The following is a 16,851-nucleotide window of genomic DNA, read 5'->3' as shown; positions in this document are numbered from 1 at the left end:
CAATTCAGTTCACAGGAACATGATGCAGGGTTGTACCCTGTTGTCACAAGGACAAGCCCAATTTTTTATTTTTTTTTTTAGTTTTATATTTCTTTACACTCCAACAAAATTTATGTAATTAAAGGACAGAATTTTACCTTCATTTTTCAATGTTTCCATTTGTCAATTGAGGCCTTTAGATATTTATGTTGTTTAGTTTCTGTTTACAATCATATGTGGATTAATTTAACTTTGCTTCAGATTTGCTTGCATTTCAAAGATCTTCAAACAGAACCTCAAACAACTAAGAGAAATGTCTTGGCAGGGGAATTCAATGAATTATGTTCCCCTCTGCTACAGTGGTGCCCTTAAGTAAGTAAAGCACTTAACCTTCAGCAGCTCTGGTGGAACAACTCAGTGGCCCACAAAAGAAGACTGTGGGTTGATCTTGAGTTTAAATGTTTGTAGATGTAAACAAACCTTGAAGAGCTGCTGCAGTAGGTCGTCTTTTGAAGAGTGTTAGGTATTGTCAAAATCCTCTCTCGTGTCACATGAATGTTCCCCCCCCCCCCCCCCCTTTTTTTTCTTCCAGTGTCTCTGCTACCAAAGCAGTAAAAATCCACCCAATGCCACATAGTCTGTCTCTGAATATATGGTGTGAGCTATGGATTAATAAACTAAGCCAAGTTCACACATTTATAGTGCTTTATAAAAATCTTCAGTTTTTTTACTTGTTTATGTTTGTCCTTGTTACGGCCCGCACAGGGCACACAACATAAAAGGTCCAGACAATCTCAAATTTGACTTTCTAGGCATGGCTGTAGAACCCCTCAATAGCTAACTTGGATAAGAACAAGCTCTTAGGCAAGTGATGCAGGGATTGGTTATTAGATCAGCCAGTCAAGATTTAAAATGTGAAGCAAGTATGTGAAATAAATTTAAAGAATGATAATTTAATTTAAGACTAATGCATTTGCTTGCCTAACAATAGGAAAGCTATTGCATTGTTTGCCATAATTGTTTTGAAAGTAATATTGTGGAAACAGAATTCATGCAAAGTGCTTGTAGTAATACTGATAGTAATTTCCAGAGATATGGACTCTACTAATGAGATGACTTCTTTGCAGTTGGTTGCACTGGATTTTATTTACAGGTGTCAAAGTGGATTGGGCATGGACATGCCACACCTGATGTAGATTATTTGCAAAGAATGTCAAGTTTACATCATTTTCCTTCCATTCCACAATTACAGTCTAAATTGTTCTTATAGCCTATCACATAAAATCCCTTGTTACGCCCCCAAGGTCTAGGGGTTCAGGGGCAGTAACATAAAATGTGTCCAGAGCAAAAGTGTAAAGTAAAAATGATTTATTACAAAATAAAGTTTCACAAAACAATACAATTTAACCCAATTAATGCAAAACAAAAGGGATTAACAAACTCAAGAATGTCAGGTGCAAATTAAAGTTACAAAATGTCCAAACAAGTCAGTTCAAAGTAAACTCAAAATAAACCAAAAGGGGAAAACGGGGAACACACAAAGGGAATGTTAAGGGGAGCACCAAGCCTCCCAAACACAAACTTCTAACTTGTAGTTAACTAGAGCAAAGTCAAAATTGCTGAACTGGACAAGCAGGAACAAAGAAAGACCAAACTAGCTTAAAACAGTTGCAACTACCCAAACAAGAGGAGGCAGCTTCACAAAACCTCTTGAAAATAGCTGCCCCACTAGAGGAATGGATTCAGGAGTCTTTTATAGGGTGCAGGTGGGCCTCATCAACGTCTGATTGGCTTGACAATCCTCTGCTGGTCCAATGGTGTAGCTGCTTTCCTACAGCCTTCAGGCAGCCAATCAGGAAGGTGTGCTCTCACAGCTGAACCTGCATAACAAAAAGGGAGCCTGAACAGCCAGGGGCCAGGGGCTGTAACATCCCTAAAAAAAAATACTTTGGTTTCTGTAACCTGATAAAATGCTCAGTGTGTGAGGCCTGCTTAAATCTACGGAAGCGCATTGCTATCACGCAGGAAAAAAATTTGTTAGATCGCTGTCATAACGAGATACGTATCTCGTTAAAACGAGATAAGTATCTCGTTAAAACGAGTTACGTATCTCGTTTTAACCACAGTGCAAAGCAGCATCAGTATCTCTACATGTTGTAGACCAAACATGAAGGGAAACCTGACCAATTCATGTTAGCAACTGTACTAGCCTAGCATAATACCGCCACTTCCTGGACCTAAAATTATCTCGTTAAAACGAGATACGTAACTCGTTATAACGAGATACATAACTCGTTAAAACGAGATACGTAAGTCGTTAAAACGAGATACGTAACTCGTTATAACGAGATAGCGATTGAAAAAATTTTTTTACTGCGTGATAGCAATGCGCTTCCGTATAAATCCAAACAGATGTGATTAATTGTATTTGTCCAATTGTTTTTTTGTTTTGTCTAACTTATTGTCTGAAATAATCTGTAATTTGCTGCACTGAAAATAAATTTGTGTTAAAGAAACAAAAGATCTTCATTCAGTGGATATTTTTGATTTAATATACTCAAATGTGAAAACCTTGTCATTACTCTCTCATGCCTGGAACTCTGCTTGGAAATTAATTGGAAAAGACAAAATAAGAAAACAATGCTCAAATAAGTCAATCATACTTTTGCATTATTTTGTATCAGAAATGGGTCAAGTATAAATAGCATGGGAAGAATGCATGATTATTCTACAATAGAGCTCAGTTTAATACAGTGCACTGCAGTGACCCAACTCCTACTCTCTGTATAATCACCTCAGGTGAAGCAGCTGTTTCTATCCTCTCAAGAGGTTTTCTTATTGTTTTAAACACAGAAGAACAAGACCGCTGGAGTTGGAACCACAGATGACAAATTATTCATAATAAAATATGGAAATTCAAAGGCAGAAAAAAAGAATCATGAATAGCTAAAAATGGTAACAGTGCAAGGGGTCTGAAAGAATGGAAAGTGCTTAAGAAAGCTCAGTTTGTAATTAGGTTGGCAAGTTTCCCAGGCAGACATTGTGTTTTAAGCACACTAATGCATTGTGCATATTGCTGGTCATAATTTTAAGTCTGTTTATCTTTTAAGTCAACTTCAGATTAGAGAAACTGGTAAACAAGATCTTATTTCATTGGAATTATTTTGAGCGGTTCTTAAAAATAAGGAACACGTTATTTTTATTTATTTTTTTTAAACTTGTGTAACCAGATCGTTATGTGTCGCAGATTATTTCTGCCCAGGTCCCTTTTGCAAATAAGATCTGGATCTCAACGGGGTTTTACCTGGTTGCATAAATAGAGGAAAAACAAACATTAGTTTTTTTATATTTTGTTGTCTCCAAACCTAGAAGAACATGTGAAGGAGCAAAACTGCACCTTTACTTGTGGACCTAATTTTATTACTCAGCTAAGTAAGCAATGCAAAATACGGAGTGGTCGTATTTGATTGCAATACGATATTGAGGGATAGTGTCTTAAAAGGTGTGCTTATGTTCATATAAAAAAAAACAATACAATAACCTTTTGAAGTATTTTGCCTGTGTCTTGATATTGCTTGAAAGATGTCAGACCAAATATTAGCTGATTTTTGTAGACTAAGAGTTGTAAAGATGTTATGAGCCATGGCAATGCGTCTGAAAACATTAGCATACCCACTCAAGTGCATATTTGATGTTTTCATAGTGCTTGTTTTCAGTGTTGGGTATCCTGCATATGAAATTTGTGAGACTTTATTTGAATTATACATCCTTTTTCCCCCCACATCAATTATTCAGCTCGCAACGCAAGTGTTTCATTTGGTCATTAACATGCACAGCAATCTGCGTATTGTTATGATTGTGTGAAACACAAACGTACAATAACATTTCCATTTGCATCCTGTCCACTGTAACATAGATTTACACAAAAAATGAATCGGTTTAGCAACACCTTTCATTTTTACAGAGCCTGAATAGCAATGCAATTTGTATGAGTTCAAATGCTATTTCTTTTTGCATCTGTAATTTGGAACAAAGGGAAAGGTTCAAGGTTGAGTCAGAAAATCACAGCCTCAGAGTGGGAGGGTGAATCTAGGTCTTATGTGAGGAGAGCAAGACAACAAAAAGAATAGGGGATGCAGGGAAGATAACAGGGATTTTGTAATACACAGAGACAGCGAAGATGGAAATGAAGAAAATATAGGATTTAAGGGCTCGGCCTGAAATAAGACAATAGGAGTGAGGGGATCAGACTGGGAAATCGAAAGAAAAGATTTAGATGTAACGTATAAATGGAGTGGAAGTGGGAATGAGTGGAGCCTGAGGTGGATAGCCGGGCAGCAGTGCGAGAAGTGGTATCTTTGTGATAAAGTGCTGGTCGGTGGACTAAACAGGGGCATGAAGTTGAAAGCAGGGGGTATAACAGGTCTCCAGCAGAGGGGTATAACCTTATCTGTCAGTCTTAAAAGAGGTAAAAGTCTGTTTCACACGCATCACCTTGCCTTAATTGTCCCTCTGCTTATTTTCCCTCAGTTTCCCCTGCCCTTCTTTTCTCACCTTCCCTACAGACCAAGTATAGAGAAAAGATGACTTCGATGTTCTTTTTGTTTAACGCAACCTTCTACCACTGCCCTGGTATTGGACATAAAATGAAAGCCTGTTGTGCAGCCCTGTACTGTCTCCAATGAGTTATATGATTATACAATATATGCTGGTAGACAAAAGCTATTATCCACAAAACCCAAGGTAATACCGCTGGTGTTCTGCTGGGAAAGACTGCTGGAAAGAACTAACTCAAAAACACCAACAAAAAGGTTTAGAGCTGGTATAGAAAACAGAAAAATCCCTTTTCAGTTCTGTGCTCTATTGTACCAGCAGAGAAGGCAATATGATTTGCATATTAACAACCAGCCATGACATACAGATTCAATATACATCAGAATAGTGGTGACACATTTAAGTGAGTTTAAATATTTTGAATATTGATTTTGTTTGTAAATATGTGACTTCTGCAACACAGCATTGAGACTCATTAGTAAATGTTTGAAACTACATAACATATAACTCAACATTTGTGCTGATGTTTTTTGGTACATTTGAATGCTGAGGTTGAAAAATCTGATCATCTCATATTGTTAAATTGGTTCAGATCTTATTTGTTAGACCAGAATTTGTTTGGTCATTATAAATTAGAAATCACAAAAATCACACATGGGGTCCGTCAAGACACGGATTAAACCTCTTTTAAAGGAAAACAAATCCGTATGCATGAATAAGTAATTACATGCCCACATCAAAACTCATAACTTTTGCTAAAGATAATTGGAAAGGCGGTTTCTGAACATATTTACCCCTTTATGTAAATATGTCTTAATTTCTTTCCTATCAGGCTTTAGGCCACATGACAGCACTGACACTCAATCAGCCTGTTTGGTAAAGGATATTCTGCTCAGCAGTCAGAAGTCTGTGTATGCCACTTTACATTTCTCTCTTATTACTCCATTTCAGTGCAGTGTGTAACATTGTTTATTGAAACATACATATTGATGGAATGGGGAAAATAGGAGGGATTGTGTGGTACTGTTCTAAATTGGTTCAAATTCTAACTGGCAGGAAAGGATTCTTTTTTTATCATTCAGGAACTATAAATCTGGGCAAGCAAAAATAATGTTGGTGTTTTTCAAGTTTGAGTTCTTCAGCCATTAATATTCATCATCTTTATGACTCCTAGATTATAAATCATAAAGCACAACACCTCTCACTATATGTATGCTGAGAACATGCAACTTTATACCAGCAACAATGAAACAATGCAAATGATTTGTACTACACCAGTTGTTAAATTGCATAAGCGTAATTTCTTTAAATGCTAGATCTTAAAATGTTTGTCATTTGTCTTTGATGTACTAAATGATCGTGGGCCAGAATAGATTTTTGGAAGCAAAAAAAAAAATCCTGCAGCAGGTGATTTGTTGGCTTGGAATGTGCTTTGGGTGAATTCTGCATAACTCAAGTGCACTTCAGATCAGGGCCATGAACTGATGGTCAGGCATTCAGAATTTTCTGTTGGAGGGCAGAAATCTTGGTTTCATCAAATATGACAAGTTGTCCAGGTTATACTGTGGCAAAGCACGGCCAGACTATCTCACAACTATCACCATCTTTTTAAGGTTTTATGTTCTTCTTCTGGAATGCAGTGTCAGTCTTCAAGCTCAAAATTGTTACCTTTGTCTGACTGATAGATTTCAATGATGTTTCTGTTCTTAGTTGTCTCTAGATAAGGGCATGAAATTTTACTTTTTGAGATTTTTTTTGCCTACTCCAAGTGTGGATGTTTTCAGTTTTTTCTTATTTCTTGGGCAAGTAAATAATAATAATAATAATAATAATAATAATAATAATAATAATAATAATAATAATAATAATAATAAAGAATTTATTAAAGTGATTTCTAGAAATGGTGAAATTGTGGATAAATGTTGTAAATCAGCTGATTTGGTGATTTCACAAGGCTGGTGAAATCTTTTTCACCGAGGACTAATTGTTTTGAGTAGCTTATGTTCTCTTAAATAAGAGAGATAATATAAGATCCCCACATAAAAACTGCATTTTGTCTTTAATCATGTTACCATTATCTGATAAAAACAAATGCTTGATCTGTGACCACTTGCCGAGAACAAACATAAAAATATCCGTAATTTGGCAAATAATATTTGACTCCACTGTTGCTTGTTAAGTTGGCCATTGCCCATGATCCTTGGATTTCCATGAGCATTACTGCTACTACAGATACTATTACAGAGACTGGTGGTGCTGTCATGCTGGGCTGTTAGTGGAACATACTGATAAGATCATGCAGGAATTGCTTTCTTTTCTATTAATTTGACATATGGAACATTTATGTAACTGTTTATGCTTTCCAAGAAAGGTGTATGTCACTGTACATGGATAGTGTTCCCTTCTACATTTGAATTGAGCTACTAGAAACCATGTTCTCACACATGTATGCCATAAAGTGTGTTGTACTTTCAAGGACATAAAAGTAATGAACAAGATAAGTGATGCTATATACTCAAAATACTGGTAGAGCTTTATATATTCCATAACATGGCTATAGATGACTGAATACTGTGCGTTTCTGACATGGTCTTGCATTTGAGTTGGCATATTACATGTTCAGTGCTCCATATAAATGCCAGGATTTCTTCCAATATAAAAGGCTTGCATGTCAGGCGCACCAGCCTCACTGTAAGTCACATGCCAGGAATCTAACAAGAGCTTCACACAAAGTGTGTCTCCAGCTCCTAAGTAATGACAGCATAAACCATGTTTATAGTGATGCTATTCACCCAAATGGGTAAGGAGAGTGCACACACAAAGATGTGTATAGATATATGCCACCTTGTGAAACATTGATCATGCATGTCTTTTTTTTTTTTTTTCATCTAGATGGGATTAAAAAAGGTGCAAGCGTGCAAAGGGTTACTAAGAAGAGGTTCATGAACCAAGAATGAATAGGAGTTCTAAGAGTGTAAAGGGACATCATTTATGTTTAAAGTATATGAGGAGGAAAAAAATGTAAGATGAAGTGAAGTCTGCTGTCCATCTAGCTCTGCTCCATGAAGTTAATAAACTGCCCAAGAGCAAAGCATCATGGGTCATAAATCATTCCAGAATGGAAAGAAAGAGAGGTAGAGTGATGAGAGGAGGATAGGGGGCACGGGCAGAAGGAAACAGGTCAAGGTCGACATAAGGAGATGAAGACTTGAAGGGAAGAAATGGGCAATGGATATTAAAGAACAACCAGTGAATGGCCCAGATATTTGCTGACCTTGTCCTCATTGGCTACTCTGCTGGCTGCCTTTCTGATGGCAGACAGAGTACGTTTGGAAGAAGTAAAAAGAGAGAGGCAGATCCAAAAGTAGAGAAAGTTCCTGAAATTGTGTGCGTGTGTGTGTGTGTGTGTGTGTGTTGGGGAGGGGCGGGGGGTCGTGTTTGCATGTTCTCATCTGACTGCCTTCACACCCTACCATCTTGCCTCCCAGTTTCTCTGACATAGATTAATTGGCTTCTATAAATCTAGGTGGAGTGCCAGTTATCTATGTAATCAGCAGCAAAGTGTGAATAGGCGGAAAATTAACATTAAATTGCACATCATGCTCTGGGTCTCGGTATATGGCAGCTCACTTTATTTTTCAGAGTAAGAACAGCATGAGGCACAGATGTTTCATCTCGTCATGGACAACATTTCTAATTCCTTTCTTGCTGTTAATAACAAAGAGCTTTTAACAACCTTGCCTGAACTCCCCATGGTACTTTACTAGCAAAGGACACAATTTGGTCATTGTGCTTCTGCTTATAATTTTTCTGCCCTAGTAATTAGCTTCCTGCTTTCCAGGAACACTGTGTTTGATTCTATAATGGCAAATAAGTGAAAACATGATGATGGCTTTTTTTTTTTTTGGGAATAAGTATAATTTTTCATCTGTTCCATTTATTTTGAGTCAGTTTAAGTCAAAATGACACAACATGACTGTAATATTAAAACTATGTATGTCATGCTTGGCATCAAGTCTTGATGGTACAGTCCAGGTGTGTGAAACAAATCATAGCTAGAAAAACAAGTTTTCTGAAACAAACTCATGAAGCAAAAACCCTTTTTTCTGAAATTCAGAATGTGACAGGAATGTTTTTTAGTTACATTTAGGAATTATGTGACTTGGCAAGGGGGAATCGATGCCATTTGTTTTCCTTTGTGACATTTTCTTGGAATGACGTCTAATTAAACTCTGTTGCATCACTTGAAGTCATACATTTTTACATTGTCTTCCACCACAGCTTGTGGCCACCAATTCACATCAGGGAGACAATGAATTAATCAAAAACTCACTACTTATTGTAACCTCAATTAATAGACAAAAAATGTATTGTCAGAATTTGGCCTGTTATTTTCCAATCCTCCAGATTTTTTTGACAAAGCAAAGAAGTTGGGTTTCCGTTGATTAAAAGTACGGCTCTAATTTTTTCTTCCTCTACATTTTTGTTTAGTTCAGTGCTCTGTCAAAGCCCGTGTCCTCACTGGTTTATTACAATGCAGAGTGATGGATACAAGCAGCTTCTACGGTACAAATACTGTAGATACAGTGTACTTTTGGCAGGATTATTTCGGAGTTTGTTTCCTCTATAGGTAATACCTTAAGGAATGTGTGCACAGGTTTTAGATATGGATATGGACAAGATATATTGCCACACTAATTTAAATCTTTTTTCAAGTGCATACCAGTTGATTTGTGTGTTTGTGTGTGTGGAGTGTTAGACGTCTTCACGATGAAGTGTGAAGCCCGGCGCACGTTTCTCTCTGTCTGCAGATGCTCTGGACAAGCCCAGTCAAAGCCGTGCGGGATAAATTTAGCTCGTGCTAACACCCTTGGAGGCCTCTTAATAATTGAGAAGGCATCTGCTCCAATTAATGTGGCCCTCTAAATGGAATCCCTATTTAAATTTTCTCTAACTGGGTCACTCTCTTTCTCACTCTTCTCTGTCTCGCTCTCTCTCTCTGCGGTGCAGGGAAAAAAGAAAATGAGCCGCCTTCTACTTTTAAATGGTTTTTAGGGTTTCTGAAACATCAGCTTGGATGTTTAGCCTGAGGTCTCGTGAGCACACACACATGCACACAGACAGTGAAATAAAGTTTTGACAGATTTTTTTTTTTTTTTTTTTATGTAGGCCTCGTTTGAAAGAGAAGAAATCTGGAAGTTCTTTGAACTCTGACTTGATTGAGCGATCTAACTTATTAAATCAAAAATTGGAGGGAAAAGTTACCTTTTGGCCTTATTATGGCTGTAAGCAGTTTCACAGCTACCTTCTAGATCTTGATTAGTCACAGCCCGCTAGTGCTTAAATTGGATAAAACCTTGATCATCATCTTAGACATAATTTTATCGCTTATTCAAGCTTATATTTCATGCTGGATTTGATTGCATTAGAGAATAAAATATAATCTTGCTGAGGCAGAGAAAGTCAAAAAAATCTCTCAGAAAAGTGTGCATGTTTTACACTTGATTACAGAAAATGGTTCTCATTTAATGTTAGAAATAGAACAACAAATAAATAAATGCAAGGTAATAACCAAGAACTGAGATAATGTGATCAGATCTGGGTAGGTGTCAAAAGTATCGTAAGTTTCTCACTAAATCTAAATCTATCCTGTTCTGCCTTTTCTTGTGCTTCTGTGTCACTGGAAATGTTCTGAGGTAAAATGAAGCGTTAAAGTCAAGGATGCTGCTATGGTCCTTGCAGGGGGAGTCAGATTGAAGTTTTAGACTCTGTATTAGCTTTTCTATGAGTCTGCTCTTCTGAACAGAAATCTCAGGGGCTGTTCCTGGAATCTAATGGAGTCACTCTTACAGCCACAGAAGTGTGCTGATTACAACTGGCACTACTGATGTCTTTAGTTTCTTTAAATTCTCAAATTTCTCTGTCAGTTCTTTTTATATTTGCAATTTCTTCTGCTCTTTCTTCATGATTCAATCACTTAGGATCCTTGCATCTTACACTTCTGTTTTGTCTGTAGTTCATCGATCACCACAGTGCCTATTTGCTCAGCTATTACTGGCTTGTCAGTTTCCCCCACTTTTGGTCGCTTCTTCCACTTTAACTGTGAGCCTTCCAACCCATTTTCAGCAGAGATGATCCCGTAGACAGTTACAGCCAATTGGTTGAGATGCTCTTAGATACCATGACAGTTCAATTGATACTTCTGAGCACGTACTGGAGCTTACTTGCATTCCCTGCCTGCTGTCAATTTATCAGATTTCTCTTTTTTGTGGTGCATCTTGGCCTAAGTCAAGCATACATATCCACATTGGTCAGCAGTCGGTTTCTGAGATTAACATTGCTATGTGAAGCTCTACTGAGAGGAATACAAATAGAGAGTGGATGTTCATAAGTGGTGCAGTGAGTCCATTCAGCTGGTTTATTTGAGGTGTTTTTGCCAAAAGACTCAGATGCTTTGTGTCGCAGAGCACTTGCTTGTTTTTGATGTCACACAGTGGAGTTCTTTTGTCCTATGTTTGTTTTCAATTTACTAATAGGACTGAAGTCTAGTAAAATGTCGACGTGAAATGAACTGACACTTCTGGCTTTATTTTGAGATGTATTGCTGGAGTACAGAGTTGTTTGCATGGTCAACAAGTACTGGGATGTATTTTCAATTTGTATTTTTGTTCTCCAACAAAACCGTTCCAGGGTTTCCCCGGAATCTATTTATTGTCTTCCACTTATCTGAGAGTACATCACGAGGACTAACGGGTCCATTAAAGAAACCCAATCATCTCTCTCTCCCCTGTGTCTCTCCCCATCCCCTCTCTGAGTTCCTCCCAAACCATATTTTGCTTCTGCGACCACAGAAGCTCCAGTCCCTCTGGCCACCCGGTAGCAGTCTGCTGTTTCATGAGTTCCCAGAGACAAGCAAGCCCAAAGGGACTCATCATTCAACTTGACAGCTTCCATCACTGCTCGTACAGCCGTTGACAGTGGGGGACCACCAGGTCAGTTATCCCAGGTCCAAGAATATTTTTTTAACATTGGCCTTTTAGGGAAGAAAAATATAAGCTTTATATTTAAGTTGGGGTTTGCTCTGGGTCAAGCAGTGGCTCAGAAAAGGCACCTGTTCTATCAAACCACAGCTTTACCCTGCTTTCATCTTTGTGTCCTCTATACAAATGCTGTTTTCAAACTTGGGAGTTTTTCAGCCATGTCCTGTGTCTTTGCTAGTGAAAGACATAAATACAACAGGACAGATGGGTAACGTTAGAGGTTGGTAGCGTTAATGGATGTGCTTTTTTGTAACTTGCTCTAAATGTACATTACTACTAGACCCCTCCTCACCATTGCACATACACACCAGATTTATGGCTGCAATTAAGCGACCATGAATGAAAAGATGATGCTGCTCCAGAACTGCAACTGCTAAAGGAAGATTTGGCCCATGGAACTGGAGCTCAAACATAAACATATCAGTAAAAGCCAAACATACAAATGATTTGGAGTAAGTATGATAAGCCAAGAGTGAAGCAGTTTAAAAAGTCACAAAATGTATATGCCAAAGCCATCAGTACTTTTAAAAATAGTTCGAAGAATGCCTTTTCAACCCCTCTGTCACATCCATAGACACATTTTAAAGGACTTAGTTTATCCTTGATGAATTTGACCAATTCTCTCTTAATTTGTTTAAGAGATTTCATGACTAAAGAGATTTTAGCCACACGTCAAATATCACTTTTAAGGTGAGTTGGTTTTTGTCATAGGAAAAACATGCATTTTTCTACACTACAGGAACCCTTTGCTGCTCCAGTGACTACTAAAAATGTAGTAAAAAAAAAAACACCAGAAGGTTGATCTGCACAATGCTAGAGGAGACACCTTGAGATATTATCTGGACTAGGACTTTTAGTAGTTTTAGTTCCACTGAGCACACACCTGACATCCTGAACATAAAAGTTACAATCTGAAAATGGAAATGAGGAAATCTACTGTTGGATTTTTTTTTTTTCCTTCAAGGAATATTTAATACAGGGAGAACTGAACAGAGTACGGTAAGATCTGAAAGGAAGTAAAAACTGTAAATCATGACAGGAAAAAAAAATAAAATCAAAATAAAATCAATATTCAGGAAGGGGAACACAACAACACAGCAATAAACTATGAAACGAGACCTGAATGAAATAACTACTGTGGCACAAACTATGAATCATAAATTACCCACAAGAAACAATCAAACCAACAGGCAAAAATTCAAATACACAAGAAATGCGAAACAACTGTGAACTCTCAAACGGACGTATCACTTTATGTTTTCAAGGAGCTTTTGTTTTATATCTTAGTTTTTTTGTTACACCATGATGCTTGTATGTGCTTGTATAAGTGGCTTCATGACACTTTGAAGTTAACTTCTGGATTTGATTAAGAACCGGTTTTATACTTTAGTTTGTAATATTAATGCTTTATGGATGAATACATTTAAAAATGTCACCATGTTTGTCTCGTCTTTGTATGACATTAAGAGGAACTCCAGCTCTTATATTTTTTCACTTAAAGCACTGCATAAAAGGTTTTTTTAGTGGTTTCATGAGCACATGTTTAAGGCCAGAGGGGATTCATCCTTTAGAGTTGTGTCTCCAGATTATTGAATGCATTCGCTCTATTTTTCTGCCGTCTTGATTCTTTTACGAAGCAGCAGAAGACTCTATCCTGGCTGAGAGCTTTATGCTGTATGATGTTGCATGTGTGCTTCATTCAAAGTTTTATCTTCTCTTTTTTAATCCTTGTTTATATGATAATGCACCTTGTGATTTTTTTTCACCTGGTACTATACAAATAAAGTGTACATACTTCCTAAGTATACCCATTTCAACTCTGCTTTATCTGGTAGCATCTTGCAGCTGCCCTTGTGAGACAGATGCTATATTTGTGTCTCAGATTCTGTCTCATGCGGTAAAGCTCACCTTCTATTTCTGATGGGTTCGTTGAATAATCTTATACTCCAGTCTTTTTTTTTTTTTTTGCATCTATGATTATTCAGCCACTTCAGTGTGCTGTTTGTACATGCCGTGCAGTGGCTTTTCCTTTGATAATGGTTCTGTACCCTTATTCAGTTTGTGCTTACTGCAGTTACTGCAGTGGAGTTCTGTCCTTTGGATTGCAGTAGCTATTTATATCTAATTTATCAGTTTGTCACTTAATGAGCTGGCCTAGGCCTCCTCCCGACTTTCTTCTCTTTTAGCTTTTCCGACGATAACAAACCTTATAATCATGGCATCCTGGTTCTTTTTGATTAGTTTTTACATGAGCAACTCTGGTTTAAAATCACAACTGCTATGTAATCCCCAAAGATTTTCTTGTTTGGGTGATCCTCTCCCGAGTCACAGTCTGAGTGAATCTGAGTGTGATTTGTTTTTGTTTTGTTGTTGTTGTTGTTTTGTTTTTTCTATCATTGTTAGCTAGTTTGTAGTGAGGAGAATTTGATAATCGATGCCATACCTGTTCCCAACTGTGGATATGCTGTATGGTTGTAAGTGGGTGTGATGCTAAAAATAGCCATGGCTACAGTAAGAGTACAGCTGAAACCTAACTGGATGAACAGTTAAATATATGGATAGAAACCGGTAACTTATTTTTTCTCTTTTTATTTTTCCTTCCTGTCGATGTTAAACAGGTATGTAACTGTCACTCATGTACTACATACATTTTTGAGATTCTACTTCAACTGCATCCACTCCTTTCCATTTTGTTAAATTAGCTGGGTGCATGAGTAACTGCTTCACACAACATGTATTTATGTTCAATCAGCGACATGACACGACTAATACAGTATACAGTTATTTTTAAGCACCTGAGTCCTTTCACTGAAACTCTTCTTTGAAACAGTAGATGTCAATAAAAAGATAATATGCCTCTCATTAACAAGTGGTAGCAGAAAGGAGTCCTGAGGACGTCTGCTCTTCATGTGCAATCCTGTCTTTGTAGTTTGACCAGTGATGTGCTGCATTTGAAGCCTATGTAAAATTTTGCTATAACTATGCCTTCTATGGTTTTGTTCAGCTATATGCAGGCCTTTAAAAACCAGGATGCTTTCAGACTCCATCCTGCTCCTCTTTTTGCTGGGTGAGCTCCAATTGCATCATGTGTGACAACAACTCTGTAAAAACATAGATATGCTGAACGGGCAGAAATGACTGAACAGATTCCATCCATTGTAGGCAGTGTGGTTTTTTTTGTCCACACTATTGCAATTCTAAATTTGGCTAGAGTATCTTTTTGAATAGGCGTCCTAAATATTGGTACAAACAGGCAAGTCGGTGTTTATTCCTATTAGGTGGTTGCAATAACTCTACAAAATATATCACCCATGGCCCATCTTTAACGACAAACAAGGAGGGTAGCAGTGCAAAAATATTAGGGAAAGCCAGTAAGCTGCTGTCACACTTTCTTCTACCTTACTGTGTATGCTTGCAATTTGTTCTAAAAAGAAATGGTTGCTTATGAGATGGAAAGCACAAAGGGGCGGCCATAGCAAGAGAATGCCATCACCTCTTTAAAGTACTACTATTACCGTCGATGCTTGTTGGACAGGAAAGTTGTCAATGGCTTCCCCAAAGGAAAATGCTGCTTTCATTTATGGCAAGGAAATAACTTTGTTTAATTTTATTTAACTACATAGAAGTGGCACCAGTTGTGTGATGATTGGCATAATTCTGTAAACCTAAAAAAAACTGAAAATGTACTAAGCCTCCCTAAAAACATAATTAGTTGACCTCTAAATGTTTTTGCAAATTTTTGTAGTTTGGTTACAAGTAATTTGTTTTGTAAAAAAAAACAAAAAAACACTTGTAATTCTTGTAATTAAAGAATTGCAGGAATGTTTAGACCATGAAGCCCAGAAAAAAACAACAACAACAACAAAAAAACATTTAACCTCTGTTCTTCTAGAAAGTGTTACATAAACTATTTATACCAGCATGTTGAAAGTTAAAACAAAAATAACCCTTTATCAGTTTCCTGTTACTGAAACTTTGGGGGTTAATGTGGTGTTGGTTCTCATATTTCCAAGAGAAGATTGTATTATGGCAGATCAAAATCCCTTTGCTTTCACAGTCAAGCAGATGACAAACACAAGCAAAACAATTATTTTTTTGTTTTTTAAATCAGAGTTGCCATTAGAGATTGCTTTTTAGACACACATTAATTCTATTTAAGTATAGCAGCAAAAATGCTGCTATAAATATGCATATAGATGTGTGCGTGTATATACATATGTGTATATCTGTACACATACACATGTGTGTATATACACTTTTTACAAAATAGCCAAAGGGAAAAGCTGAGTATTACATTCTAAAAAGAAATGGTTGCTTATGAGATGGAAAGCACAAAGGGGCTGCCATAGCAAGAGAATGAGAAAAGCAAAGAGGGAGATAAGGTTAGCTTAAGAGAGGGTGAGGTGAATTCAAATGAGAATGAAAGAATGTGGAATATTGGTAAAGAGCACAATGTGTAGGGAGTAGTACATGTCTTAGGAGTTTTTTTTTTTTTACAATGGGTCTTGCCTCTTTAGAGCTCCTCTGTGCCATAGAGATCAAAATCTATAAAAGAAGCTTCAATCTGAATTCTGCATTCATTCCAACTAGCATCTAAGCACAATTCTGCCTCATGTTCATGTTAAAAGGAAACAGTGGCTCTCAGAAAGAGAAGTACTGCATAGACACTGAGGGGGAGCAAATGTGGAGGTGGAAAAACACTGGCATAGTCAGATTCTGTGACTAAAATCAGGGCTAAAATAACTTTTTGCTCATAGAAAGAATTGGGGGGGAATTGGTTTCTGTGGAGCTCACATCTGCATGGTACATCGAAGGTCATGACACACCTGTAAACCTTCTAATCTAAGCTGTGGAACCTTTTAAAGTCCCAAGCGGCAACACATCAAAACTAGCTCGTTTAGATTCTTGAAATCTGCTCTAATTGGTAGCAGCAGCTACCATGGGTCACAAAGCAGCTTAAAGCAGTCATTAGTTACAATCAGCTGTGCAGTTTTGGTGTAAAAGCTAATTTATTTCCTTTCATCTATCTAAAACCAGATATGAGCCTTCCGGGAATTTGCTCCACAAGACTCCATATAATTAACATAAACAACACCTGAGCACAGCAGATATGTTACAAACATAGTAAGCATCTCGTGTGACCAGGTCTTGGGTTACTCATGAAATATGTTTACATTTACGTAGTTCCACTGTGTCTCATCTGAAAAATTTATATATAGCACTATTGTAAGTGGGCAAAGTCACATGGGGAAAGCAATTCTTAATCCATGTAGATCTC

The sequence above is a fragment of the Poecilia mexicana genome, unplaced genomic scaffold, assembly GCF_051168715.1.
Source record: "Poecilia mexicana isolate PSO_F unplaced genomic scaffold, ASM5116871v1 scaffold_9, whole genome shotgun sequence".
Taxonomy (NCBI): Eukaryota; Metazoa; Chordata; class Actinopteri; order Cyprinodontiformes; family Poeciliidae; genus Poecilia; species Poecilia mexicana.
The sequence above is the reverse complement of the archived record's forward strand: the minus strand, read 5'-3'. Positions refer to the sequence as shown.